At 54.7% G+C, this 26,762-nt stretch overlaps 1 protein-coding gene across 4 annotated transcripts in view; it reads right to left on the bottom strand.

The window, feature by feature from the left end:
- Positions 1-26,339, bottom strand: part of CTBP2 (C-terminal binding protein 2) — a 154,738-nt gene extending 128,399 nt beyond the window's left edge. Inside the window, exons 1-2 of one of the 4 annotated variants that reach the window (XM_059172891.1) lie at positions 26,015-26,339; positions 25,495-25,700 (exon numbers count right to left, since the gene is read on the bottom strand). The gene's annotated coding sequence lies outside the window, so the exon portion shown is untranslated. Of the gene's footprint in view, positions 1-25,030; positions 25,352-25,494; positions 25,734-26,014 lie in introns of those variants that run through there. The other 3 variants (XM_059172894.1, XM_059172893.1, XM_059172892.1) reach the window with 3 other exon arrangements.
- Between the last annotated feature and the right edge of the window lie 423 nt (positions 26,340-26,762).

The raw sequence follows: 26,762 nt of genomic DNA, 5'->3' as shown, positions 1-26,762 counted from the left end.
CAATCTGATAGCAGGTGCCTGGCATGTGCAAATGTGTGTACAGCAGGTGGGCCAGCCGTCAAAAGACGCTGCACAGATTTCTGGTCAACCTCTTGGCCAGAGGCAGGCTCCTGCCTCTCGATCCATCTCGGCAGGGTCCCCAAGTGCAGGAAGTGTCTGAGGATACGAATGGGACACGGGCCCAGATGGGCCCAGACTCCCCCAGGGCCCCACTCAGCTGCCTGCCCACCCTCTACGCGGTGTCCGAATCCCGTGTGCCTTAAACCTCAGCAGTGACTCCACGAGCACTTTCTATAGTGCCAGAGTGCAGTGAGCAGGGGACGGAGCAGGGGTGGGGGGTAGCATGGACACACACAGAGGCAGCTCTTCTGAGAGCATCTGGGTAGCCTTCCTCACCCTTCATCTTCTCCATCTGGAAACAGGGGTCATGGTTGGTAGGTTGTCCTTAGAACACATCTGAACACAACTGTCGACTACAAACCACCATAAAAAAGACTGGACTGGTCTTTGGAAAGGACATTTTTACCTCAGACAGTTAACAAATTCAGAATTGTTTTTACAAAAAGGTACCCCGAAGTCTAAGAGCTTCCTTAAAAAAAAAAAAAAAAAAAAAAAAAAAAAAAAAAAAAAAAAAAACAAGCAAAGCCATCTCTCCAGACTGGGAGCTCCGTGTGGACAAGAAAGTGGCTGCTTCTTACTGTGTTCCTCCTGGAACCTAACGTGTGGGAATCCACACATTAACTGAATTCTGCGCCTGACAGAGACTTCCTGGCCGTAGCCCCAAGATTACAGGAGTTCATTTGTGTCCGTTTTTTTCTTTTGCGTGGACAGTGAAGTTTGGTTCCAAAAAGGCACATAAAAAGCATTTAAGACCTTCACTGGTATGATTTTAAGCGCGAAACAAGATCAGATTTGAAACGCATGTCGGCAGCAGGAACAAACACAAGCATCTGAAAGCCACAGGCACGGTGTTTTCTACTTGCTGTGGGTCCACAGGATCTAGGCAGCCCCGCCGGGCAGCCCCACACAGCTGCAGCCCTCACAGCCATCACGTCCTCTAGTCCGGCGGCCTCTCTGTCGGGTCACGGTCAGGACGCCCGACTCACGGACCCGGAGACGGGGGCTCGGAGCCTCGTGCCACAGTCCACGGCAGCAAAAGCAGAGATTCAAACTGAGCTCAACTCCAGAGCACCCAGTGGAAGGCCACTCGTGACCTGCCCGGCAAAGGCCAGCAGGGCAGGAGGAATACGGTGAAATGTGATCAGGCTTCAAGATCCCCACGGACTTCCGCTTCCCGCCACCCCTCCCCCCCACCCAGGTGGCCCAAGGGGGGTCCCCAGCTGCGTCCTCTCAGCCCAGCCCCCTGGCTGCCCCTGCCCCTGCCCCACCACACCAGAGCTTCATCCAGGATCTTGGGATTATTAGAATCTCAAACCCTTTCCCTTTCCTAATAAAGGGGAGGCAGCCAGATCACATCCCACAGGGGGCCATGGGACACGGCCACCCACTCAGCCCAGCTAGAAGAGCTTCTCCTTGGTCCTGGAATCACACTTCCAGCTCTGTGGGGGCCCCAGCTCCCCTCAACCCTCCCCCACCCCAGGGCCTTCACCAAAACCAAAGCCCAGTGTCCTGCAAGCAGACAATTCCTGGCAGCTCCTCAGGGCTTCCCCTGCTCCCCCTTCAGCACCCACCCCACAACCTTCGCTGCCTCCCCCTCCCGTCCCACATCTCCCCACCCCACCCCCACCGACACAGAACCCCACGCAGGGGCTCTAAACATTAGGTCCCAGGCTCCTGCGAGAACTACTGATAGTTGGGTTCTTTTCCTAAAAAATGCATATAAATCCCTCCCCACCCCATCCCTTTGGCTAGAGCCATTTCTGGGGCTCACACCCACCCCCAGGGATGGAGCCCTGAGAGGTCCACCGGCCTAAGCCCTGCCTCCAGCTTTGTTCCCGAGGCAGGAGCCCACTTTCCTGACCACTGACCACTGACCCGGGCAGGAAGATCTGGACGCTCCCGGAAGGCAGGAGGCGCAGCTTTCCTTTCCTATCTATAAGCAGGAGGGGCCCTGAGGCAGCTGGAATCCCAGCAGCTAGGCCTCCCCCCGCCCCCCTGCCCCCTTTCGTGCTCACGGCCACCTGTCCGCAAACCTGACCCCACTCTGGCTCCACGAGGGCCTTGCAGAGGAAATGGCACAGCCCCAAAGACCCTCACCTGTTGGTGGGAAACTGGCCGGTGGCTCCCGCTTCTGACACTGGGTGGTGAGCGGCTCTGGGTCCCCTGGCATCTGTCCCTGCAGGACAGGTGTACCTGTCACATCAGATGCGTGTCTGAGAAGCTGTGTTCCCGGGAAGGCTATCTCGGCCCGGCCCCCTCCCCCCTCCGCCGTTGTGGCCACGGGCAGAAAGGGGAGGGGCGAGCGGCCCCAGCTGAGGGCAGGTAAGCTGGGCGGTGGCTCTCTGTCTGGCTGCCCATTAGAATCATCTGGGAGCTTTTCAAACGACCCAAGGCAGGTCCCACCCCAAGACCAGGGACTCGGAACCTGAAGGTGGGGGCTAGGCTCAGACCTTCTGTCAAAGCTCCCAGGTGATGTCAGGTCCAGACAGGGATGAGGAAGATGGGGCCGGAGGGGGCCAGGTGGAGGGCAGGGCAGCCTCCGGGACAGACAAGCTGGAGGGAACTCAGCAGTCCCTCCTCACCGCCACCTGCAACTCACAGCCCACAGGCCACTCCCTTCAAGACGCCTTCCCTGACCTCAGTGCATGTGGCCAGGAGCCTGGGTCCTGCGCCCCCCCACACCCCAGCCCTGCCTGGCTCCCCACCCTGCTCACTGTCCTCTGGTGGGGAGATCCGCTCCCTGCGGCCGGCCCACGTCAGGCTTTATCAGGCTGCCGTCCCCAGGCCTGGCTCCGCCTCGGCCACGCTTTGTGCCTCGCCCCCCCCCCCCCCAACAGCTCAGGGGCCCTGGAAGGAGGAAAGGTCCACTTCTCCTCCGTGTGCCCAGAGAAGGAAGAGGCCACAAGGAAAGCAAAGCCACCCCACATAGCCCACTCTCTCGGGATGACCCTTCTCAGCACCTTCCAGACCCCCTATTCGGGGGCGATTTTACTCCTGAAACCACCCCGCAGAGACGTCGCCCACCGCAAGCCAGGGGCTACAGATTGAGGACCCCACAGTCTGTTACGAACACTAACTAGGACTCCCTCCAAAATGGCTCCACTCAGCCATGGACATCTAGGGACAGACACATACAACACGTTCTCCCCAGAGGCTAACAGGATGTCTCCCCAGATGTACTGCCTGTAGCCTTGAGAGAGGCCAGAGCGATTTCCAAGCGGGCTCTGGGTCGGCGGAGGTTGGGGGTGGGGGGTAGCGTTAGGAGGGTCCAGGTCACCAAACTCTCCCCGCCCAAATCTTCAGCAGTGACATCATCTCCAAGATGAGATGTTTATTTTTTACAAAATAGTATGTTCCTGCTTACCTAAAAACCTAAGTTCCCCAACTGGGTCCTTCACACACCAATGGTGCCCAAATCACACTTCACGAAAGCGTGGAAAGCACCAAGAATTTCAGAGAAGGGTCTCAAAAGAAAAAGGGACAGGGAAATCAAGGTGACAGATGAAGGTCTAGGAAGAAAAGCTCCAGTCTGATCAGAACGGGTTCTGTGTTTTACGGAGGACTATGATCCAGGCCTCAAGAGATGTGGGTCCCCCTTGCTCAACATCCAGCCCCCGTCCCCCACCAGGCAGCCAGCAGCTGGTTCCCTTCAAGGATGGTGAACAACACACACGACATATCAAGGGTCAGACTTTATCTTTTAAATGCACAGTGTGCCTGGGCCAAAAACAAAACAAAAAGGCTTTCCAAGATGCTTTCCAAATTCCAGAAACACACTGGGCTGGAAAAACGGAGCCCAGTTTCCTCTTATTTTTAATCTAACATTGGCGAGGTTTATAATAAAAGAGAATTACCTATTTATTTGCTTACCTTACTTGGAAAGACAATAAATTGGAAAGGCTTCATAAATCTCGCAGGGAAGTCCTTTAAACAAGGACTGTCAGCAGAAATCCGTAAATAACCTTCTGCCAGTCTCTAGCAATCACCTCCACCACACACTCTTTTTCCTTCCTGCTTTTGTACTAATCTTCTAGCAAACAAATCCAATCAAGCACCAAAAAAACCGTTTTTATTCTTATCGAGGTGACACTCCAAAAAACACCCGGGTGTCACTGGCGGCTGACGAAGGCGGCCCTGTGAAAATCCACGGTGGAGACGGCCCCCGGGGATGGGCCGAGAGATACCTCTGCACCCCCGAACGCAGACACACTCTCCCCTACCCCTGATTTACCAGATCCTGGTAAATCAGCGTGCATCGAAAGCACACCCCTGGCCAGGCGGCAGACAGACACCTAATGACACAAGGTCCTGCTCAGACTGATGGCAGGTTGCCAGGGGTTGGCCCACCTGGGGGCTGGCTGGTGACAACAGTGTGTCTGCTCCCCGCCCTAGAACCCCGGCGTCAATGGAGCTGCCCGGATCCGGGCGGCCACTGGTCCGGTCAAGTGCGCCTGTCCCTGTCCCGCCGGGAGCGGAAGGCAGCAGGCTTGCACTCCGAGCAGACCAGGCTCATCCAGGAGGCCCTGTCCCTCGGCCCTGTCCCTCCCACGGTAGCCTGACTCGCAAGGCAACTGGTGGATGGGGCTGATTAAAACGACCTTCGGCAGCTCAGAGAGCAGAAGATGGACAGTCTCACACTGAGGTTTCAAGGACTGTGCTAAAAATAAGTTTTAAATAAGAGGCAGAAGGAGGTTCATGGATAATCAAATGAGCAAGACTTGAAAGAGCTGCTGTAATCAATTTACATATTAGGAAAGGAAAATTACCATAACCGGAGGGAAAATTTCTCCAAGCCAAAAGGCTTAAAAAAAAAAAAAAAAAAAAAAAGAGAGAAACCAGCAAACCACTCCCCAGATGTAAACGGTAAGGAAACTGCCCTCAGAGAGCACGGCCCTGACGCGCCCGTCTGCTCCCAGAGCCTCGAAGCTTCACAGCTCCCGGGTGTGAGCTGCACGTACAACTCGGGGAACCCAAACGCACCGGCGTGCCCGTGCACAGGCTCGCTCAGATGGTCAGCTCTGCGGAGGTGCACTTTTGCGTCCGGCCCCCCTGTGGTTCCCGCGCATCAGCCGTCCCTGAACACCCTTGTCCCAGCGAGCCACCGAGTTGCCCTGAGCCAAACACACAGAGAACAGTCAGCCCGTGAGCGGCATTTCGCTGCCCTTACTACGGACGCACCAAGTACCTTTATTTTTATATCCTCCTCCTCGGTACACTCCGGTGCTCCAGAAAACCCAGCTGTCCGATTACTTATCTACCCGAGGAATGTATTCTCCGTATTCCCGAACACACGCCAAGGCCTTTCTTAATGGGCTCCCTTTGAAACAGTCATTTGACAACGTGCACACCTTGGGATGTTCCCGTCCTCCAGCTGGGCCGGGGCGTACAGGGCAGCTCCGGGGCTCACCCCGCCGGCCAAGCACAGCGGCTGCCCGTTCCCTTCCCTCCCAGGCCGCTGGAATGGCAGGATCCACCCAAGGGAGTGGCTTCTCACCTAGAATTTACCCTGTGGACACAGCCGTGGAGCCCACGGCAGGGGAGAGGGACGGCCTGGGAAGGCCCTGGACAGCCTGGAACCGCCGTCCTACTGTGCGCTCACAGCTGTACGCCACCGCCACGGGCCAAGACCCACTGAGAGCTCGGACTGCCATGGATGGTGCCGTCTGGCTTACTGACACCCTTCAGAACATCAAACACTTTTCTCTGTTACCTGCAGACATTCAACTTTTCCCATAAAACTCCAGCCTCTGAGCAGGTGAAGTCTTCCCACCCCTCCCCAAGGGTGGCGCAGGGAACCGCAGCTACAAGGCTGTCACGGCAGGGTGTGCCCAGGAGACTGTACTGTAACCACGCCCTGCAGGCTCTCCAGCCTGGGACAGCACTGTCCTCTGAAGCCCCCAGGACAGGGGATGCCAACCTTCCTGCCACTAACCCCAGGCTCCAGTGTCCTTGTACTGAGAAGCTCCCCAAGTCCAATATGCATGTGTCTGCGTCTCCAACTACTCACTGGATGGCAGCCCACAGACAACCACCCCCCTTAGACGTGAATTTCAGGCTAGGACCAAGGTCAGTTTGAGTCAGAGCTCGCAGGCATCAAAGGGCTTCCTAAAACACACATACACACACACACAGACACACACACGATGCACCGTGAGCTCCTCCAGCAGGAGAAATGCTCTCACCCACCCTAAGTGCTGGGGCCCTAGTGGGGAAGCAAAAACCAAGACTGAAGACATTTCCAGCAGCAACCGGAAAATCAATAAATGTAGCAATCCCCAGCTAGCAATTTAAAAAAATTCCCAGACTCATTTCATAAAATTCCTCCCAACTGAACGGAAATAGGAGAATATTAAATACCATGGAGAGAGCCAGTGGATTTGGCCCCCCACGTGGTGTGACGGGGGCATGCTCTCCTGCATGTCCCCACTGCCTCTTTAAATACCCCTCCTCAGAGACCCTGACCCTACCTGGAGCAGAGGTACTGGGGTTGGGAGGCTGAGCGGGCAGCCTACCGCTGGATCTGGCAGCCGCTGACCTTCCCACAGGTAAGTCCTCCAGCCCCTCCAGACTCTCCCCCAAACCACTGCAAGAAGGCAAAAGGGGACCCGCGTGTCTCCCACTGCCCCATGCCCCCAGGAGTCACAGAACACGAATGGCCACAGCACCCAGTAAGTACGCTGCCTGCCTGCTCCAAAGCCACTTCCCCCAAGGAAGAGGAAGGAGAAAGCTGCCAGCAGTGACGTGGTGGTCGCTCCTGATCCCTCTGGCCCTGGAGCCAGCAACTGGCAGCCGGGGTGGACAGAGGAGCACCCGTCTCTGGGCACCTTCCAAGAGGGGCTGGCAGGACATTGTGTGGAGGAGGGTGAGCAGCTGTCCCGGGGACAATGGCCTGAGAAGCACCCTGGCCTATATGTATGGGTCTGGAACTCACCCCTCTGGGGAGAGAAAAGAAGACCTTTGGGGGTTTCTTGGGGCAGAGAAGATTCCAACTGCAGGGACTGACCCTGGGTCCACCTTATCCAGCCTGGGCCAAATGCCTGAGTCTCGGACATCCTTGGGATGGCACTGGTGCCTGCTCCTCAGGGAGGTCTATCCGCTGTGACTGGAGAGCCCCTTGAGCCAAGTAAGACCCCTGGGCATCAAAGATGTGCCTCACGGGCCACATCTAGCTACCTCGCCGAACTTTCGAGACTTGGCCTTTCTACTGACAAAAAGGGGCAATTTCCTCCGTGGCCGGCAGGGGCAGGCCGGCAGGGGGGAGCCGTGAACACAGGACAACTTTCCTCGGTGCTGGAACTGGTTCTGCAGCCATGTGCTGTACCCATCTTTGGCCAAACTTGCAGAACAGCAAGTGGGAGGGGTGAAACTGACCACAGGAAAATCACACCTGTGTGAAAGGTTCTCAAAGTGCACCCCCACGAAAGACCAAAACAAGTAATAAAATAGACATCCTCCCCTGGGCAGTCAACCGCAGTCCCAGAACGGTGACCCCAACCTCCAGCTCCCCAGGGAAATCACCTCTGCCCCAATCCCCACCCCCAGAAGGGTCTCCACACGGGCAGGAAGGACCCCGCTGCACACACGCTGGCCGTGTCCCCGAGAAACTCAGCGGTGCTTTGGAACAATCTTATCAGGGAAGACACTTCACTGCCGCCATGGGGGAAAGGAGAACCGAGACCCCCCCCTCAAGCACTGTGCCTCGACTGACCTTATCCCCAAAGTCTCCTCCATCCTCAGAGGAGGTCCCTTGAATCTAAGTGCAAAGGCATCCGGTCCAGTCAGGAATGGACAGGCTCTCCCAGCCCCTCCCTGCTCCCTTCAGGAAGATCCCCAGTGGGGTTGGGTCTACCCTTGCTCAGGACTGCCACTGTCATCCTAAGGAAGTGTGGGACACGCATGCAAGAGCCAGTCAGTAGCCCTCGAGAGCCCCTGGAGGTCCCCCTAACCAGAGGAGTCCCCATAGGGAGAGACCCCAAGGTGTGCCCCAATCCAAAGAACTCAGGGACTCCCACTGAGGGAGAAACAGAGGGGCAGTGCTGGAGCTCACCCAAGGTCACACAGCAAGCAAGCTGAGGGCAGAGCCAGGACAAGACTTGAGCCTTCACTTGCTGGCCCCTTTTTCAGAGGATCACCACCACGCCTGTCCCTGAAGATGACCAACAAGGGCGGGGGGAGGCACAGAGGATAAAGTGACCGTGACAAAACAGCCTTCAGCCCTATCTTGGCACCCGGACTTCTCTGCAGAGGAACGTAACAGGGTCATGTCCGGGAGCCCAGAATGAAACAGACAGTCAAGCTCTGGTGTGAAATGAGCTGGCTGAAGAGGACAACCGAGCCACCCTGCAGCCCGAGGGCTTGAGCAGAAGCCCCCACGCACGACCCACCAGGCACGCAGCCCAAGCACCACCACCCGCCAGGCCAGTCAGTCTGAGCGCCAAAGACTCTTCCGACAGCTCCTCCAATCCCCACGTTGCCCACCGAGGCCACAGCGGGTCCAGTGCCCCAGGCCCCACAGCCATCACTAAAATGCCATGTCTTGGAGCCCTGGGTGGCTCGGTCGGTGAAGCATCTGCCTTCGGCTCAGGTCATGATCTCAGGGTGAGTATCAAGCCCCAGATCGGGGTTTCTGCTCAGCGGGGAGTCTGTTTCTCTCTCTCTCTCTCTCTTTCTCTCGTGCGTATGTATGCAAATAAGTACAGAAAATCTTAAAAAAAAAAACAAACCCATGTCTGGCTGTGGTGATCTGAACTCAGGGCCACCCCACAACCCTCTGGCCCCCTCTTTGCCTCTTCAGACACAGGGTCCTTCCCACTCCCACACCTCATTCTCTGCACTCCAACATTAACTACTACTAAACCAGTAATAATAATAACATCAGTAATAATTAGTAGGAGTAACAGTAATGCCCACACTGGAGATCTTCCTCAAGGCGTAGGTCAAGGGCTTGCCACGCATTCATTCACTTCTCCCTCCCAGATTCCCTTAGCTCCTATCACCCCACCGTGAAGACCCTCGGGCACAAGGAAGTGGGGTCACTTCCGAAGAACTTCACCAGGGGGCAGGTGTCCCGGACCCAAGGGCCCGCCTGAGGTTATGTTCTTAACCTCTGTACAGCACATCCACTGTCACAGGGGAGAGAACACCGCGAGTGTCAATCCCTCCAGCAGGTCCGCATCACCTACTGCCCACCCACGCCGTGGAGAAGCCCCCTGTGCCCATTCCAGTTCTTGAAAGGTCACCACTATGTTGCTGAAGTTCAGGATAAACGCCCCTTGCTCTCGCCTGGAAGCTGGCGCACAGCAGGAGCTCGATTTGCTGAAGAAGCAGATTTTTGTTCAACAGGTCATTTTCAGAAAAAGCAAATGCATCTCAGTGTCACTGCATCAATTTCCACAAATCAATCCACACGGAGTTACTTTATCATAGAATGTAAAAATTTTAAACCTTATGCATAAAATATGATGCATCTGTTTTTATTTGATCTACAAAATTATAAAGCTTTCCTAAATCTCTTAAAGGTGGTTTTTCCAGTAATGCATAACTGCTTAATTGGGAAGTGTACAAAACAAAATTACACCGCCTAACACTACAATATTGCTTATGGGAATATCTTCGTTCATGCGTTCTTCTTTATTTTGTATTTAATCTCTATTAAGATCTCTATATGAAAACAGATAGGTACCCTAGTCTTCATAAACATCATAAATCATAAAGTCATTTCATTCCTAACCCAAGTCCAAAAGCAGCCCCCAAAGAAACTGCTAGCATCCGAAGACGTCAACTTCTCATACTCAAGAAGAGTCATAACCCCAGACATCTGTCCCTGTGCCACTTGGCCAGGTCATGGTTAAGGTTAATGGCTGGAATTTCTCTCACAGTATATGTCTTCGTCTGTAAGTCAAAAGGTATCCCAATCTTCCTCCAGAAAGCAGCTACCCAAACCAGAAAGGGCAAAAAACCCTCAAGACCACAGTTAACAACCTCAGATCAAGGAGTAAGAGGCCCCTTAAATCACTCACCTGAGGACACCATGCATATCCCTCCCCCAAGCTCACCTTGACCCTACCACCTGGAACTCAGGCCAAAGACTCCAGATTCTTCCAAACCAAATGGACTTCCCCACACCCCACCCCTGCCTTCCAATCTGTACACACACCCTCATCCTCAGAATTGGGCTATCTGAGGGGCACCTGGGGGCGTTGCTCTGTCAGCTTCTGCCTTCAGCTCAGGTCATAACCTTAGGGTCCCCAGATCGAGCCCCAGTTTGGGCTCCCAAATCAGTGGGGAGTCTGCTTGTCCCTCTCCCTCTGCCCCCCCCCCACTCACGCGCAGGTGTGAGTGCAGACACGCGTGCACACACTCTCTCAAATAAATAAATCCTTAAAAAAAATTGGCTTATCTGAATACAAAGCTGCTCTTCAGACAGCTTGGTATGGGCAGAGAAGAGGCAGGTCAGAACCAGCTCCATCATTTTCGAACTGGAAGCCCATCCACGTGGCTGGTGAGACCCCCTCCACCGACTCCCTAAGTGGGGGGCGATAACCCCACCCCCTCACTGCCTCAGGTCAGGGTTGTTACTAGAAAACAAAACAAAGTACACTTGTGTCTCACAAAGTGTTTCTAAACACAGAATAAAGGTAAGCTGTGATCTCTGCGGAAACACAAGCTATCAGCCTCAGCGAAGCCTACTAATTAATAAATCTACTGATTAAGATACAAAGGTCTGCCACAAAATGTGTTTACGTACACTTCAAAAACAGAAGGTGTTGTCCCCAAATCCCTGTTTGGAAACACAGGGAAGGAACACCGCCGGCTTACAAGAGTTACCTACCAGAGGTTCATGGCTCACTTGCGAAACGAAGCGGACAGGCCTGACGTTGACCTTGTCGGTGCTGGCTTGCTACACCCACCCTTGCCATGTGTGTGCAGATTTCCAAAGTGTGCCTCCCTCAAGTGACTCACCTTGTACTAAAATCTAATTTGTAAAACCAACTTCCCCCCTTGCCAGCATGCTGTGACGCTCAGCCCAGGCCCCCTCGGTGGACACCGCTGACTGGTCAGCAGAAAGTTCCGTGGCAAGAGCATCTGAGTACAGATCCAGCTCCACTGTGAACGGACACACGCAGAATTTCCCTCCCATCCCCAGGAAAGCCTGGTGCTGTTCTACGGGGTGGAGAATCCCTCCTAAACCAAAAAAAAAAAAAAAAAAAAAATCAGACTAGTTCAGGCAGAAATCCATATTCCCGTTTCCAAATCTATTCATTCAGATTTTGAGGAGGGGGTTATTCAAGACATGGAAAATCTTTCAATCATTTGTCGTGCCAAATGTTCAATAACTAGACTCGAGAGTATGGATGTGTGCTGGGGAGCGGTTTGTTGCTCAAGAAGGACAGTCGCGCATGCAGCTGGTAGGTTCTGGGCAGGCTGCACCAGGAGCCACCGGGAGGAGTTTGCTAAAAATAGAGCTGTTCTGGCCCCACCTGGAGCTCCTCCCACAGCAGGTGGGGTGCAGCTCCAGGAGACCGACTCCACTCCGGACAAGCCCTGCTCCCAAGGCCACCCTCTCAAACCACCTGGTGAGGCCCTCCCTGGGGACAGCAAGAATCACCCATGCGAAAACCACCAAGCCCACAGCCAGCTTCTTACGCTTGATACACGCACTGAACGCGTGGGCTCCACTCGTGGGCCAGGCCAGAGCAGGGCCTGGGGCAGGAGCGGGCTGAGGGGTGCTGGCACTCTCGCTGACCCAGCAGGGCACAAAGGACCCTTTGGATCGGGGACTCTAACTCCAATGTGGTATTTTAGAGGCAGGAAAGGGGGCTGCCATAGTGCCTTCGGCGTAAGTTCCCCTAGGGATGTGGCCAGCCAGGGTCCCTGCACTGCGTTTGATCAACTGTAGAGAAGGGGTGGGGAGCATGGGGCTGGCTCTCCAGGGGACCCCACCTGTCCAGGGCAGCGGCAGCTGGAGCCCCGACGTGGGCCATCCTGAGGCAGAGGCAGGCAGCACCCAACACTCCTCTTTCTTCCTTCTCTCCAAAGTAAGGGAAAATAGGTCTTAAAGAGAAAGTAAATAGTTTACTGGGCATTTCTCAGTAAATGAGGTCTCAGAGTGACCTAATACGGAGTAACATTCCAGTCTAAAAACAATATGAATTTCGGATTATCACTAGGCCCCAGAAATCGAGAAGATGGGCTGCTCCCTAGCCTAACTAGCCACCACCTCTATATCCCTGGTTTTTTTTTTTTTTTAAATTTATTTATTTATTTATTTATTTATTTGACAGAGAGAGTTCACAAGTAGGCAGAGAGGCAGGCAGAGAGAGAGAGGGGGAAGCAGGCTCCCCACTGAGCAGAGAGCCCGATGTGGGACTCCATCCCAGGACCCTGAGATCATGACCTGAGCCGAAGGCAGCGGCTTAACCCACTGAGGAGGACCTGGCCCACCATCTGTGCATAGGAAGCCCCATCTCAAAGCCCAGGGAGCCTTCTGTCCTGTCCCCAACACTCAAGGGGAACCCCTCTTTTCACTGCCAAGGTCAGGATTCTCTGATCTCCACTGTGGTGGTGTGAGGGACACGGAAACCTGTTCCAACGGGCACACGGCACCTCGGGCAGAAGAGGCTGATCTATTTGCCTGCATTTTGCATTTTTAAAAAAATTTAACAAATACCTATGATGTGTCAGGCCTGTTCCAAGTAGTTGAAAATTCTGACCCTCATTTTAGATTCAGATGAAGTCCTCTCCAAGGCCGCCCTGAATCCCCAATGCAGGCAAGCAGCTTTTCCTGCCTCCTCTGCCACATACACTTTCTCAAACCGTCTGTCCCATCTGATGCCTCTTCCCCAGCTGGTCAGTCCATATTTATCTTGTTGCCTCTCCTAGGGTATTGAGGACAGGGGCGACTCTCCTTGGGCCCAGCATCAGTCTGGGAAGAGTGACATTCACAACCTTTCTGTGCGACCTCTCCTCTCCCTCACCCAAGTGCACAGGCAGATCACCCCAGTTTCCCAGGTGGGCTGCTGGGATGATGGCCCAGGGCAAAGCTTCTGGATCTGCCCTGTCAAGTGATCACCCGCTTGCGAAACTCCCCACTCCAGGCGAGGCCAAAAAGTGGATCTTGCAAGACACTCCCCCAACAAGAGAACCCAGACGGGCCTCCCACCGTCCCTCTGCCTCGGCACCCTCTGGGTGCCCTCGGCCCGCCACAGCTGCTCCAGATGATGAAAGGAATCACAACACAACAAAACAAAACCCAACTTTTTAATCTCTCTGGTGGAGAAACATTTTAAAGAACTAGAGTTATACTTGCAAAGTGCATTTCAAGTGGTTTCGCTGAGCTGGGGAGGGGCGCAGCTTCGAAGCTCTCGGGCCCGTGTGAAACACACAGTAAGAACAACCCGACCAGCGGCCCCTACAAGCCTCTTCCCTTTCGCGCCCCTGGGACACAGGGGACTCCACTAAGGCAAGGTCACAATCATCACAAAGAAAACTCCGGTCACGCGGAGCTGCTTCCTTTGCCCACATCTCGGAGCACATCTGGCCAGTTCAGGAAGGAAAAAAAATTACCCACGGTTCCAAGTCCTCCTTAAATACTCAGGAAGACATCATTACAGATAGAATTCCAACTTTAATTCTGAAATCTCCTGGCTTTTGTCAGTTGAAGCCACAGTCTTAATCCCAGGCTTAGTTGAGAAATGAGAAGAAAGGATGTGTGTTTAAAAAAAAGAAGAAAGAAAGAAAAATCCTCCACCCTGACTGAAAAGCAACCCACACCTTGGAGGAGCAGCAGAAGAAACAGAACCTGCACAGGGGCCGAGGCAGAGAAAAATCAGGGCTTGGGAAACCTGGTGTACTCAGTGTGGCACTAACACAGACATGTGGGACACTAATCAGATGGCCCGTGTCCTGCTGGAGGGGCCAGGATGCCAAGCTCAGGGGCCTTTCTACAGAGCCAGGGAACCCCGAAACATGGAACAGGACAGGGACACACATTTTCTACACCACAGATCCAAAGGCGGGTTCTGTGGGCACCCACGACCCCCGGCTCCCATGGAGAGCCTGCATGGTGAGGCCAACCAGGGACATCGGGGGATCGTCTAGGTTGAGACGCCTCAAGACCGAGCCCCGGTTCCCTCTCCAGGCGGTGTGGCCCAAAGCAGCTTCCCCCTTCTCCTGTCCGCCCCCCGCCCCGAGCCCCTCTCCTGTGGGGACGGAAGCAGCATGGAGACCTGTCTGAAACCTGCACGGGGGACTTAAAACAGAAATACAATCATTACCTAAGCTAGAGCCAAGCCAGCCCACCGGGGCTGATGGGACCAGCTGGCCAAAAGACACCCCCCCTTCAGGGCCTTTCCCCTCAGTCCTCCAGAGCAGGAAGAACCCAAAGACTGAGTGAGATGGGGTGTCTGCGGAGCCCCCCCTCCCCCACCCCCCAACCATGGCAGGGGAGGGGGTTATGCTTGGACACCAGCAAAGCCGGCAGGCACTTCCCAAGCACACACGTGTTCACAAAAGGGAGAGCACCATGGCAGGGCGGGAAGGTAATCTTGTCAGTGAAGGAAAGCCTGTTTTTCAGGAAAATCTCCACCTTGTGGGGACCTTACCCTAAAGGAAGCCAAGGTCAGGGAGAGCTCTCACGTCACCTTCTCCAGCTGCGGCTGCCATTCAGGTGAGTTCATCACCCAAGCAGGCTCCTCTCCAGATTTCAGGACACACCCAACTTCGTGCCCTTCCCTTTCAGTTCTCTGATAGACTCTTTGAAAAGAAGGCCGCTGCTTTTGTTCCGAGTATGATTTCGAATTCCTTTCTAAGGCCAACACAAACGCAGGGCAGCCACCCAAAGGAGGTTTACCCAGCGGAATCAAATTTCTGGCCGGTTTTTACAGGAATGGTGCAAACAGACTCTTCCAATTAGATGAAATCCTCCCCACCTTCCCTGTCCCCTCTCCCAGATCTCCCCATGTAGAACACAGGAAGCAACTCCTGTTGGAAGAAGCGCAGCATGACTCCTGTTGGAAAGTGAGCGGCAGCCAGAGGGAGGGGAGGGAGCACCCCACCCAGCACCTCCAGCCTCCCCCCAAGAAAGGGGCACACACCAGCAAGCAGGGGGGCTAGCTTTGAAGAACTCTGAGATCACTAACCTAGACCACAAACTTCGAAATCTGAGTCTGATAAAATGGTACTCTGACCACCAAATACAATTTTACCACCAAAACCCCTAAGCACTGTAAAAGCTATCCACATAATCTGTGTGTGTGTGTGTGTGTGTGTGTGTGTGTGTGTGTGTGTGTTGGGAGGTGGTGGGGTAGTTGCATCAGACACCCAGGTGGAAAGCAAGGGAGAAATGAGATCAGGAGCACGGAAGGGGTCTAATTTGGCCATCCCCAATTGTACCCAAGTTGCAATTAAAAGCACAAAGTCTCAATCAATTACAGAGAAACCAGCTCGAGATGGACTGGGAACTAACTAAACTTCTGGCTCCCTTGGTTACTCTAACCTTTCTGACCCTTGGTTTCTTCACTGGTGAAACACCATCACTTCTACCTCGGAGAGGATCTGAGGGTAAATGAAGGAACGTGGCTGGAACAACAGCACCGGGCCAGGCTACTGAGCTCCTTCGGGATGTCTGTGCTCTGCCTGGACAGTGAGTCTGGGATCCAGGGGGGCAGAACTATCCCCGTGCATCCAAGAGGGCCCCTGCCTGCTAAGCCTGCCCGAGGCTTCTCTCAGGAGCCATGCTGTTCATTAACCCAAAAACTGTAAGGAATTTAAAACAGGCCTTGTCCAGGAAACTATCTAGAAATTCCTCCCTGGCGTTAGATTGTGAGATGCTAACAAAAGATCACTAATCGAAGACGGAAATTAAAACAAGCCAACTTCTCAGGGCCCCATGTGATCTGGAAACCAACCCGGCCGAGAAAGACTTGTTTCTGAGAAGCCCATCTGAATCCTGGGGAGAACATGCCAGATTTGGGGTAAGCCTGCAATTCTCACTTCTGTTCTGCTCTCAGGGTCACGGGACAGGTTCCCAACGCAGGAGTTCCTCCTCTGCCAAGGAATCTTGCTGGAACCCCACTGCCAACAGCCTGGTTTGAATCCCAGCTCAGTCCGTTGGGGCAGGGGGTGACAGGCAAGTCACCCCCCCCTTACTGTGAAGATCAAATACAACATACACCAAACGTTCATGTGATAAAGATACTAAGTAAATGCTCAATAAACAGTAGTTAGCCGTTACCCTCACAAAACTAACAATAGTACTTAAAAGGCCTGGGTGGAATTGAGTTTCAAATGAAGTGGGCCAGGATAGGAATAGGAAGAATCAAACACACAGAAATTCTTCCAGCAGGGAGAAGAGGGGTGCAAAGCGGAGAAGCCCAAGACCATCCTGGCTTTAGCCACAGGCCCATCAGGACCCGCAGCGTGACCAGCGGAGTGAGGCCTGGGTAGCCGCCGCAGCTTCCGCAGCAACTAGGACGGCGCCATCGCTAGCACCAGTGAAACACCCCGGCTGGAAGGTGGCAGGAGGAGCGGCGGCAGCAACACCGCCCAGGGGACGGGATGCCAAGCCACCCAAGTTGTGCGTCTCTGCCAACCGAATCAGCCGAACTCCTTGTCCCCTTGGTGGCTGGGGATGGAGGGGTCCAGACAAGAACAAGGCGACCCCCAAGCTGGGGTCTCAGGAGCCTACGGCCGCTGCAGGGTGGGGTGACTGGGGCACTGTCCAGACCTGGTTCAGCTCCGGGCCTCGGGGGCGGGTTCGGGACCCACCTGAGTCCTGAGTCGTCTGGCGGTCCCTTCCCTGTCCTGCCGCGGGACCGGGAGGGCCGCGAAGGTCTCCGCAGGTGTGGGCTTCGTCCAGCCGGAACCCCGCCGCCCGGGGTCGGACCCCGCACAAATGCCTGCGGCAGGAAGGAGGAAGTGGGCCGGGGGGGGGGGGGGGGGGGCAGGGGCCATTTCTATCACCTCTAGATGACTTCCCCCCGGCGAGAAACGGCTGCTATTTACAAGTGAAAGGGACACCGCCGGGGGAGGGGCGCTTCCGGCGGTATCAGGTTGGGGGGGCACAGGTACGTGAGCCCTGGAGGGGGAGGGGTGGGGCCGCCAGGTAACCGGGTCCGAGGTTCCCGGGCCCGGAGGGGAGGGCGGGAGCCGGCGGGTTCGCGGGCCCCAGAGTTCAGAGGGTCCCGCACCCCGGGAGCCGCAGACGCCTGTCCCCTCAGCACCCCCAGCAAGGCCGCGCACCCCGGCAGTCCCGGCGCGCGGGGAAGCGCGGCCAGACCCCGCCCCCTCCAGGTAGGGCCCGGCCAGGTGCGGCGGCCAGGCTTCTCCCAGGCCCAACTTCGCCCTCCCCGCATCCGAAGGTCAAGCAGGAGACCGGAAGTCGCCCCATGGTCCCTCAGGGCGGACCGTGGGGCTTCCCGGGGCCCCTCGCACCCCAGCGCGCTACGGAAACCAGAGGCGGACACCAGCCTCTCCAGGAGTTGGGGGAGGTGATTTCACTCTTTCTGCGTCGGGCAAAATAGCAATTGCTGTTTACCTAGCCCGCAGGAGCTTCGCGAAGATTAATGGCTGCGAAATGGTTTTAAGATCAAAAACATTCTAAGATTTTACTTGTAGGCACTTATATGTGCATACTGGTATCTGTACAGGAAAATATACTCTTTATTCACTGCCCTCCTAGAGTGACTTCTAGCTCATAACCAGAAATCGCTGAGAAAAAGGATAAGGTACATCTCTTGAGTGCTCCGGTAGAAATACCATTCCCACTTGGTATCCACGCTGGGCCTCCTGCTCCATCGAGTCCCTGAAGGGCGGAGGGAGCAATCGGCCAGCGCCACAGACCACAGTTCCAACTCTGGGGAAGGGACAGAAAAAAACTTTGAAAATATGTCACCCCCATTGGGAAGATGTAGCGTTTCTCCCCAACCCCACACAGTTCACTGGGCAAGTGTCCCCAAGTGAGGGCTACCCTGGTGGTCTCTGGTGTGTGGAAAGCTTTGTCTGACCTATCCACACCTCATACAGCAGTCAGCCAAGCTCAGCCCATGCTAGGAGCCCCTGCAACCATCTGGCTTGGCAGCTTGTCCAGCAAAGCTTCCCTGGTGTCACCACAGCTCCGTCCCTCCCAGCAAAGCAAACCCATGTGACCAAGTGAGGCCGTTCCCCTCCAGGGGGAACATTCCCAGTCCCTCAACCATTCCAGGATAGGGTGTCAAGCGCTCTAGAGGGCTCTCTCTAGCCTAGCTCTCTAGGCTGGCTCACGTCTGGCTCAACCTGGGAGCTGCAATCCACGGCTGGCTCTGCACCACCCAGAAGAGCCTGGGGACACCGCCTCCACCCCTTCCCCAGGCCCACTGGGCCTGAACACGCAGAAGATACAGTGTGACTTTGTGCTTCCAGGCCTACTGCACTAGAGACATCCATCAGCGAAATAATCAAGTCCCAGACAGAGCTCATTCAACAGGAAAGCTGCACAAACTTTTTCCCTGCCTCACACCCCCTACAGCCAAAGAATTTCACCTGCAGTTCCTCTGTCCCCGCCCACACACCTGGGGCGGGTACACTACTAGCACTTTCCCATTGATTGGGCCCTTTCCACCTTGCTACTGGCTCTCTGCGAGGCCTCAACATTAGGAAGGCTTTTTACGATGCCATACTGGGGGGGGGGGGGGGGGTGCCATTAGGCCAGAAGAGTTGACCTCTGTGGTCTTGGTCTACTGTTCCTTCCCAAAAAACTTCCTGGGACTCCTTGACTCCATAATGAAGTTTTTGTCTGTCCTGGACTTGGACAGATTGCTGGAGGCCAGATTTCAGGCCTGGCTGGAGCACAGCAGTGAGTTTACAACCCCTTGGCTAGTCCCAACGCTGCAGAGAGACCCGCTGGCCACCTAAGTTACACGTCTTTTAAAAAGGCCCTTCCCGTGCCTGCCACTACGTAGGCTGGAATGAGACAGAAATATGGCCACTATTTCCAATCAATCTTCAAGCCAGGAACACTGTCTTTCAAGTCGTAATTAAGGGCTTATTTTAATGCAAAAAGCACATTTCTGCTGATCAATAGGTTGCTTCTGAAGGCGGTTAAAGCAACAACACAAAGGAAGGTGCATTTTTTTCTTTTTCTTTTTTTTTTTTTTTGCATTTTACAAGTGGGAAAGACTTTAAGAGCCAAATGAATGAAAAGCATTGCCCTCCCTCAGCTTCACAACCACAACACCCCCCTCCCCTGACTTTTTTTGGACTCCCAGAAAACAACCACCAAAGACCAGCCCACCAAGTTCAGACAACAAAAGCTCTTGGGGATTAACATCCTTCTAAATACCACTGGGGAAAATGAAGTCTCTGTGATTATCTAGGATAGAATCACAATTCCCCATAAAATCAAAAGCATCACTTGCCCCACAAATAAGAACCCAACCATTTTATCTGCATTTTTGTGAACAGTAAGCCAACTTTTGGCCACCATCTGTTAAATTTAGTTATGGAAACAGTTAAAGCAGATCATCCCTAAAACACTGACTCAAGGAGGGATCGTCTTGATAGAGATGGGAAAGGTCACCTGGCCCCCAAGTTCTCAACCAAGTGCACCTCGATAAAATCAGAACAAGCATCAGCCCCCAATGGTAGTCGATGTCTATGCTGATTCCACTTAGGGCAGAGGGACAAAAGAGAAAGGCCACAATAATAACTGCCACTTGAACTGCGGAGCTGGAACAGAGCTCTGGAACCCCAGCTCCCACGTGGAAGCAGGAGGGCTCCGTGCATGGGGGGGAAAAGTGCATATAGGAGTGTTTTCAGGAATGACAGCAGCTGTCCAACCAAACAGGAAAACCCAACAGATACTCACTTTAGCTCTACTTTCCCCAACACTACAGATTAAAAACTACTTCAACATGAGGAATAATAAAAATAAACATGACAGTTTCCTGCGACTTAAAATGCCTCAATTTCTGGTAAAGGTTGAATAGGATTTCTTTAAAATTGCGTTTTGAGGGGGGCGGGGAGGCAGGAGGAGTCTGCTTTTTACACTTCTTTTTGAAGAACCCTTCTCTCTGCCTTGAGAATCTTTACTCCAAAAAGCAGATTACTGAGAAGAGCACACAACGGTCCCCAGCAGTCCAAAAGAGACCACCTTCTAAGAAAACTATGGAAAGGAGTAGACCAGTGGCCCACATTGCCATGCCAGGCAAAAGGCAGATGAGTATGCCAGTCTGCCTCTGGTTCCCATCTCGTCCGCAGCTCCCGAAGTTTCTGTGTTCTCGAGCAGTTGGAAGAATGAAGGCCAAACTGCCCCTTGGCTCCCATTGTCAACATTCCACACAAACAATGGCCTGGCTCTCTCCCTACTGTACATTCTGTATTCATTTGTGAATCTCCCACCCCCCCCCTTTTTTTTGCACAATGTGCAAAGTCCTTCTTTTCACCGGAGAAGTCCTGAATGCCCAAGTGCAGCCATAAATCTAGGCTTTAAAACATCGATAATGAGAACTAAACACACACGGTAGAATCTGCCCCAACAATAATTTGTGAGTGTCACGCAAGTCACACCGATGGCTTCTGGATGCCATCCATTAAATCATGATCAAAAGAAACACGGAACACCTTGAAAATGGTTCTGAAGTTTTTAGCAATGAGTAAGTATAATTTTCTAAATCCAGAGATGGGGCTTAAAATAAAATAAAACAAACAAAAAAACCCTTTCTATAGGTCTTTGATACATATTCTGTCAAACATAGACTTGAGAAAGAAAAAATGAACTTCTCGAGCTCATCCGTGGGGAGAAGACTTGAGTTTTCCCTCCTTTCCTAGTGTGCTGTAACCTTAACGGCTGCACGGACATGCTCGCCAGCTGTAAGAGAAAATGGATATCTATCCAGGCAGTGTAGCCTCAGAGTGTGCCCATTCCAGCATTTTCATATGCCTCCTAGAAGTTGTTCAGTAGTCCACGCGAGCACTCCTAAGCTAGCGATGCACAGACGATCATGGAGAAAAGGCACCCCGATATTTCACTATACCGAGACGGTTCTGCTAAGCACAAGTACTTCTCTTCAAAGCGTCAGGCAAAATGCACTCCCATTTTTTAATTACTGCAGCACTGTGTTCCGGCCTCTGTGATGGAATTACCAGTCAGCCACTGGAAAAATTACCTGAGTTGTGCCCTGCCCAACAGATAAAATTCCCTCCCCTGATCATGCACTTTATGAATCTAAGTCTGTGGCCTGTATCAGGGACACAGGACACTTAACCTGCTGCTTGTCACTGATAGAAAGATTATTCACAGAGGGACCCAGGCTGCACTCACATACGACATGATGACAGCCCTTCTCTATTGAAATGACAGCGGTTAAAAAAAAAAAAAAAGAAAAGAAAAGAAAATGACAACGGGAATGGCCATTCCACTTTAAATTTGTTCCATTTAGGGAAAGCGGTTAAATGCGGAGGGTGTAACTTTGCATTCAAAAGCGATTCACGAAGGAAAAGGACTTTTGGTAAATGGCACAGTGGAGCTGGATCTCAAAGAAGGGGTGTGCCCTTCTTTGCAGGCCCTCGTTGTTTTTAATCCTCGAATCTCAAGGATTTCAAGTGCTGCAAGCCATCCTGAGCTCCCTTTGCTTTAGTATTTCAAACAGTTGCCAACAATATCCTTTTCAAACCCTGGGCACTGCTTGTTCAGTTCTGATTTTATGCACTCATCATTTACTGACCCTGTGGCTAGCTAGCTACGCTGAACACTGCAAAAGCTGTGGGATCATCTGTAGTTTTGTTCGTTTGTTGTTAGGGCCGTGCTTCATCGACTCTCTTCAAACACTTGCCAGACTCAGACAATTTCTTTGGCGCGCGGGGGTGGGGGGTGGGGGGTGTGTTAAAAGTCAAGAGTAAAGTTATCGATTATTCCCTGAAAGGATAACTGATTGGCTAGTTAATGATTATACAGATAGCAAGTTTTCCTGTTTCATCCTGTGTACACGACCTTATTAACAATGCCAAGGAAAGCAAACTCGACCCTGCAGGGACAGGAACAGGTGTGCCCTGGGTCTTAAAAGGCCAAAATATCTCACAAAGTATGTCACTGGTGTATTTTTACAATGCTAGTAGTGTTTGTTTTTAAGTAGCGAAACTTTTTTTACTTTCTTAACCTTAAGAAGACACACTTTGCAAATATTTCTTCTTTGAGTTGATGACTAAGTCCCAGAGTAAGTCGCAACTTGTGCCTAGCAGAGAAATACATTTTAGGGACAAAAAAGTTTTTTGGAAAAAGCGCAGTTAAGAAAAGGTAATTCACGCTGCCCTTCCCCCAGGAGAACACCCTTTCAAGGGCCAGTTTCAAAAGATCCCAAGTGAAGTCGTAAATAACACAGGGCTTGGAACTCCAACTGCAGAGCAACACACCCTCCATCCACTCAGCCTTATTAAGGTACAATCAGAAATGAGGGAGACAACATGCCCACCCGCCCCAGCCTTACCTTCCCAAGCAGGAAAAAGGATTAAACCAAAAAATCCTATTCTCAGGTTCAAAACAAGCTCTAAAGCCAAGATTTTTTAAAATTCCCTCTCATAACTGCTTTCTACAGAGACAAACTGGGGTCCCCTACCCCTGGGGCACAGAAAAACCAATCAGCGCCATAAATTCCCTTAGCCTTCAACCCTCACTCCCTCGCACTGGGGGCACAGTAGGGGGAGGGGGTGACCTGACATCAACACTTACACTAAACCCCTCAACGCTCTACAGAAATATGCTGGCTTATTTCCTTTGTTTGGTCCTGTTATACTTGATCAAGTGTGAACGATTAAACCGGCTTCATTAAAGGCAAGTGCATTCACGGTTAACATACAACTTCAATGGCAACTGTAAGCATATTTTGCAAGAAGGAGGGCCTGCTTTTTTGCTTGAAACCTACCATCTCATTAACTTTTCTTTTGGGGGCAATAAAAAGGGCACCAGGTTTTTTGTGGGGGGTTTGTGTGTGTGTGTGTGTGTGTGTGTTTTTACAGGAGAGTGTCACAGCAGTTCAGAGATCTGATGGCAGACAAAAGGATTCTTAGTGTTTCAACTCTAGGATACAGTCCTGTTATGAAAGAAAGAAAGAAAGAAAGATTGATTGTTTCAATATTAAAGCTGCTCTGACTTAAAGTATTTAATTAGCATTTTGAATCTCACTTTATAATTGCTGTAAGAAGTACTCTTTGAAATCAAATGATTACAAAAACAAGATCCTTGAAAGCACCAGTACTTCAAAACGTAAAGGATTTATTTAAACATTTTTTCCAAACGCTGAAATTCTTCGAAGTACAAGAAAACTAGTTCCACTGTGAGAACCCTAGAGGCGGAACAGCAGTCTTAGGTACTGAACACGAGGTAATTTTAAAACTGTCTTTGAACCCAAGCACCTAGTAGAGACTCTTCTTTGAAAGAGTAGTCGGAGAGTTTAATACATTTCGCCAAAGTCGGGAGGCAGAATCACTTTGTAAACTAACCAAAATATACGTCCCCTCCAAATTATCCATGTCAGATAAAAATATACCAGTCTCTAGAATATCCAACAGAATTGCAAATAAGGCACTTAGCATTTTAAATTCCCAATGCATATTTATAGAATACAATTCTCTTGTCTACCCTTCAAGCCACTCACATCTGACTCTCTAAGAACTTAACCTGATCTCCAATCTTTAAAGAAAAAAAGGTGGAAAAAAACCCAGAAAGATCTGTTTACCCTGGATAGGGCAAGTGAGCCCGGCAGGACGACGTAGGCCACTGCCAGCAGCCTCCACCGCAAGGACGCAGAGCAAGCGGGATTTCTACGAAAAATTCCTCCTTCCCCCTATAAAATACTAAACAGGGGGACCCCTGGAGCCAACTGCTGTTGGGGGCCGCCTCCGGAAAAAGTACTCGGGGTCCGGAGGGGGGGCACCCCACACACCCGCGCGCACACGCACACTCAGGGTCCGCGACCATCCGCCGCAGCCGAGAGCGAGCCACGGGAGGGTGTGTGCGCGCGTGTGTGTCTCGCCGCGGCCGGCGGTGACCGCGCGGAGCTCCCGGGCCCGCGGCCTCCCAGCGCCAGGACGCTGCGTGGGCTGCGGGCGAAGCAGCTACGCCGCGGGGCCTCCCGCCGGAGAAAGGCCCCGGCGCGCCCCGGCTCCCGCGCGCCTCTGCCCAACTTGCCCCGGAGCGCTGGGCAGAGCGGGAGAGAGAAAAAGAAAGGCGCTTCCCCTCGGCCTCGCGGGTCAGTCCTGCGCCGCGGAGGAAGAGGAGAAAGAGGCGACCGCGGCGGCCCGGCTGTCGCTGCGCCGCGCCGGGTCCCCGCCGCCCCGGGCGCGCCCTCGCCAGCCCCTCCTGCGAAACTTTTTCTTTTCGGTTCGCCCCACCCGAAAAGTGCAGCCCGGGAGGGGGAGGCGGGCAGACCGGGTTCGCCGCGGTGGCGGCGGCGGCGGGCGAGGAGGAAGTGGTGCCCGCGGGAGCGCGGACGGGCAGAGGAAATGCCCGGCCCGCTCGGCCCCCGCCCGCGCCCGCCGCCCGGCCAGCCCCGGGCCCCCGCCCCGCTGCGACTTTGGCGGGCCGAGCCCGGCGCGGCAGTGGTGGCGGCGGCGGCAGATGTGGCCCGGCTGCCCGGAGGAGCCAACAATGCGGGGCCGGCAAAACAAAAGGGTTCCACTTCGCCTCCTTTCCCTTCTTTCACTTGCGCTCCCGGGGCGCCGCGCGGGATCCCCGGCCAGCAGGGGCCGCTCCCCTGGGGGCCCTGAGCAGCGCGCGCCCCGGTTTCCCAGCGGACCCCCGCGCTCCCCCCGCCCCCGCCCCGTACGCCTAAGGCCCCGCGCGCTCGGACTCCCAGTCCCGGGGGATCCGGCCGTATTGTCCCCGCGGCGCGCCGCGCGCTCGGCCTGGGTCGCGGGCGGCCCCCGCGCGCGCACCCACCGGCCTCGGGGAGCAGGAGCCGGGGGCGCCTAGGAAACCGTCGCCGAGACGCCGCCGCCGCCGCTGCCCTCCGGACGCCGCCGCGCTCGGGATTTCTTTTTTCTTTTTTTTTTTTTTTTTTTTTTTGCCAATCCTGATGGGAAGGAAGGTGACCGCCTACTTCGCATTCATCAACTCTCATCACAACAACAAAAATCCTGGCACAAACGGCAGCCGGCGGGCGCGATCGGCGGCGGGAGGCGGCAGGCAGGGACCTCCAGGCCGGCTCCCACCCCCGGGCGCCGAGCGGGGACACGGGGGCGCAGACCAAAGATGTCCTCGGATGCCGGCTCCGTGTCCTTCGCCCTCCTCCTCCCCCCCTTGCCGAGTGGCGCAGTGAGGCGCGGGCGCGGCGCCCCCAGCCCGCGGCCGCAGGTGAGGCGGGGGCGGCAGCGGCCCCAGCCCTTCCCCGGGGCCCCTCTTACCTCGTCCCGGGCCGCCGGCGTCCACGGCGAAGGGCGCCCACCCGGGAGGCGGTGGCGGCGGCGGCGGCTCCCGCCCCTCCCACCCCACCCGGCGGCGGTGGCGGTGGCGGCGGCTGTGCGGCCCCCCCCTCAGCGCGGCATGGCTCCCGGCTCGGTCCCTCGCTCCTCGGGCCGCCGCCGGCTCCTCTGGGCCGCTCCCGGGCCACCTTAAAATGACACACGCACACAGGGACACACACACAAAAACTTAATCTCTCCAGCTCCCCGCCCCTCCCCCTCCCGCCCTCCCCTCCCCTCCCGGTCTCTCCCTTCCCCTCCCCTCCCCACCCTACCCCTCCCCTTCCCTTCCTCCTCCTCCCCTCGCCGCCGAGCCTCTTCCTACTTCCCCACCCACCCCACCCCCTTCCTCCGCCCACCCGGCTCCCGATCCTTCCCACCCCGGTCCCAGCCCCGCGCCCGCTCGCGGGGAGGGGGCTGCGCTGGGGGTCTCCGGCCCGCACTCGCCACGCGCCGCGCTCACCCCCAAGAGGATGCTAATTCCAACTTGGATCGGGGGAGGGAGCGTCCTGGATGCCTTGCGCCTCCCGGCTATTTGCTCTTCTTTATTTGTTTTCTCCTCCGGGGAAGGAGGCGGAAAACGGAGAGAAAGGGAAAGAAGCGGCGCTGGCCGCGACGCTCGGTGCCCGCCGGCTGCGCAGGAGCGAGGCGGGAGGCGAGGTGAGGGTCGCCGCTCGCTCACTCCTCGCTCTTTTTTTTTTTTTTTTTTTTTTTTTTTTTTGGGTAAAGGCGGGGTCTTTCTTTGCAAACCAATGACACAACCCCACATGGGCCGGCCTCGCCCCCTACAGATACTCCTCACTACAAATCGGCTCTCTCGGGGGATTAGTGGCTCCGGGAAAGTGCACACAGGCGCGGCTGGCGGGCGAGGGGGCCGGGCGCGGCGGGCACTCCCTGGCCCGGCCCCGCCCGGGAGGCCCTAGCGAAGCGCTGGGGCCTCGGCGGCGGGGGCGGGGGTCCTGCTACAGCGGCCGGGAGTCCGGCCCTCCCTCCGCTCCCCTTCCTCCTCCGCCCCTTCCACGTGGGGCCCCGGGCGGCCGGCCACGTGGGGGGACGCGAGCCCAGGCCGGCCTGGGCGCAGCGCCCCGGGGTGGCTCTGGCCCCATCGGGCCCCCGCCTGGCCCGCGGCGCCGACCTGCCCCCTTCCCGGCCCCGCGGCTCCAACTTCCTCCTGGGCCCCGCGCCGGCTGCTTCTGCCTTCTCAGGCCCGC

Source organism: Mustela lutreola, chromosome 4, assembly GCF_030435805.1.
Source record: "Mustela lutreola isolate mMusLut2 chromosome 4, mMusLut2.pri, whole genome shotgun sequence".
NCBI classification, from domain to species: Eukaryota; Metazoa; Chordata; class Mammalia; order Carnivora; family Mustelidae; genus Mustela; species Mustela lutreola.
Note: the sequence above shows the minus strand (reverse complement) of the source record. Positions and strands in the feature narration are given on the sequence as shown.